The sequence below is a fragment of the Nicotiana tomentosiformis genome, chromosome 2 (genome assembly GCF_000390325.3).
Source record: "Nicotiana tomentosiformis chromosome 2, ASM39032v3, whole genome shotgun sequence".
NCBI classification, from domain to species: domain Eukaryota; kingdom Viridiplantae; phylum Streptophyta; class Magnoliopsida; order Solanales; family Solanaceae; genus Nicotiana; species Nicotiana tomentosiformis.
The window spans coordinates 146,184,301-146,187,372 of record NC_090813.1 but is presented as its reverse complement, the minus strand read 5'-3'; the positions used below and the strand labels follow the sequence as shown (position 1 = coordinate 146,187,372).

The 3,072-nt window shown below is 40.1% G+C and overlaps 1 non-coding gene across 1 annotated transcript; it reads left to right on the top strand.

Moving 5' to 3' along the window:
• Positions 1-1,938: 1,938 nt before the first annotated feature.
• On the top strand, positions 1,939-2,045 carry LOC117280372 (small nucleolar RNA R71). Its single transcript, XR_004510908.1, has one exon. It is a non-coding gene; the product is annotated as a small nucleolar RNA R71 (small nucleolar RNA).
• The last annotated feature ends 1,027 nt before the right edge of the window (positions 2,046-3,072 follow it).

Here is a 3,072-nt window from a genome sequence, read left to right as displayed (position 1 = left end):
TATGTTTTGTTTTTTCAGTTTTACAAAACAAAAACTAAAATTAACATACATACAACATACAACATATAAGTATCCCCCTACCCCACACTTTACGTTGTGGCATATCCCCATGACACACAATTAAAAAGTATAAGGTAGAGGAAACTTTCCTGAATATCTAGTCGGGGTCTGAGTCGAAGTCGGGCTCCATTCCACTCGCCCGAACCGGTCCACACATCCATGCAGACAGCTTCTTCTCAACCTTTTTGGGGTACACCCCACACTTATCTTTTCCACTCGTTGTAGCCTTTTCTTTTGAACTCTTCACTTTCCATTAAACACTTGTAGCTGGCTTCTCCTTTTTAACCCCCGTTTCTACATTCATCTCAAAAGTTACAGTCTCCCCCCCCCCCCCACACTAGGCATGAGTTTTCTATCATGTATGTCTAATATTGCTCTACCCGTTGCTAAGGATGGTCTTCCTAAAATGATAGGGACCTCCTTATTCTCCTCCATATTTACTACAATAAAGTCCACAGGAAATACAAACTTATCTACCCGCACTAAAACATCTTCCACTATCCCCTTGGGTATCATAGTTGTTTGGTGAGCCAGCTGCAAAGATATTGGTACCGACCTTATCTCTCCAATCTCACTCTCCAACTTCTTGTAAATAGACAAATACATTAAATTAATTGAGGCACCAGAATCACATAAAGATTTATCAAATTTAATAGAGCCTAAAAAGCAAGGTATAGTAAAACTCCCTGGATCTCCACATTTTTGTGGAGTTTATTTTTGTAAGATAGCACTGCAATGCTCTGTGAGTTTGACCACTGATATCTCCTCGACCTTCCTTTTCTTTGTAAGGATATCTTACAAGAATTTTGCATAAGTTGGCATTTGGGAGAGCATCTCTGTTAATGGAAAGTTTACATTAACCTGTCTCAGCATATCTAGGAACCTCTCAAGTTGTTTATCCAGCTTCTCTCTATAAAGCTTTTGAGGAAAGGATAAAAACAGGCATGTACTTGCTCTCTTTATTAGATTCATCCCTTCTCGAAGTGTCCTCCTTCTTCTTCTTGTCAGCTCCCTTCTTTCCTGTCTTCTTTTTATCAACTTCATTTTTCAGTTGCTCCCCAATTTCCTTTTCAGGCACACTCTCTTTTTGGATCGGAGTGGGCTCTTCCAACACTTGCTCACTTCTCATAGTTACAACATTTACAGTTTCTTTGGAGTTCCTTTCAGTGTCAGCTAGCAAAGTACTTGGGATCCTCTCAGACAATAAGGTGGCAATTTGTCCCACTTTCTTCTCCAAATTTTGCAACCTTGTGCCAAGTTCTTTGATAGTTTCACCATGAGCATCTAATCTCTCATCTATCTTGACAATGAAGGACTTCATTAGATCTTCTAATCCAGACTGAATTGGCTATTGAGGGTAAAACTGTTGCCTTTGCTGATCTTGGAAAACAGGCGCCCCTTGTCCCTGAGGTCTGGCGTTATTTTGTTGCCATGCATTTGTTTGTACCTCCTGGTGAACTCCATGAAAAACCGGTATGCCTCTGACCCATTGCATTAAAGTTGTAATTTCCAACAGCATTAACTTCCTCAGTTGAGGCTTGACACTCATGAGTAGGGTGTCCTCTTCCACAAATATCACATGTTGCATGAGTCTCACTCTGTATTGAGGCTAAGGTCAGCTTCCTTATCTCATTCGCCATAGCATCAAGTTGTACCTGCACAGATGTGTTAGCATCAACCGGGTGAACACCATTCGCCTGTCTTCTTTCACCACTTTCAGAGGGCCACTTATTTGCATCTTCAGATAATTCATCGAGAATAGTGACTATCTCCTCTGGTGTCTTCTTCATTAACGGACCTCCAGCTGTATTGCTCAACGTTCTGCGTGAAGCCGGTGTCAACCTATCCCAAAAATCCTGGAGTTGCATCCAGAGTTCAATACCACTGTGTTGGCACTTTCTGACTATCTCCTTAAACCTCTCCCAAGCTTCAAAAACTTTTTCATTATCTTTTTGGCATAAGTTATGGATCTCTCTTCTAAACTTTCCCGTTTTAGCTGAGGAGAAATATTTGTCAAGAAATTTTCTGGTCATCTCCTCCCATGTTCAAATTGATCCTTGAGGCAAGATCTGAAGCCACCGCTTCACATATCTTTCAGTGTGAATGGGAATGCCCTTAGATAAACGGCATCTTGTGAAACACCATTATATTGAAAGGTATTCATGATCTTCTTGAAGTCCATTAGATGATTGTTTGGATCTTCGTTCATCTTTGCTCTGAAGACATAACAGTTTTGCAGAGTTTGAAGCAACTCTTGCTTCAATTTGAAATTGTTTGCTGCAACTAGAGGTGGTCGAATGCTTGACAAACCTTGGTTGTAGACCGGTCTAGAGTAATCACCAAGTGGTCTCCTAGAACCGGGAGCTATGTTTCTAAACTGGCCTACACCCACGGGTTGATTTTGATTAGGTCATTGAGCCCTCTCTTCTTCATAAATATGTTGTGCATCTCTAAAACTCGCTTCTTCAGCATCTCATGCCACTTTTTTTCTTTGTTGGGATGCCTCTCTCGCAGCCAGGTCCACATTATCTTCACCGTTTCCGGCCATATCTTTGGTTGAGGATTGCCCAACCTTTTCTAATGTCTCGGTGAGATTTCTTTCGTTCTTTAGTTGTTGCAGTTGTTTTTCTATTTCTAGCTCTTATGGTAGCAATTATTTCCTAGAAGATCGAGTTATGCACCAATCTAACATGTAACCTGCGCACAATCAAAGAACACCAATCGTAAAAAGGGAAAAACAAAATTAAAAAAAAGAATTTTTTTTTTGAATTAGCACTACAAACTATTTCAAACACTATTGATTGCCAATCCCCGGCAACGGCGCCAAAATTTGACGAGCTCAAAACACACACCTAAATATGCTTGCTAGTCAAAGATAGTATAGAAAATTATCGTAACCACAGGGATTGGAGTTAAACAGTATTTTCGTAGCTTGTAGCTAGATTGCTATCCAAGATGATCAACAATTGAGATTATATGATTAAGAACTAAAATTAACTAAGACTCTAGATC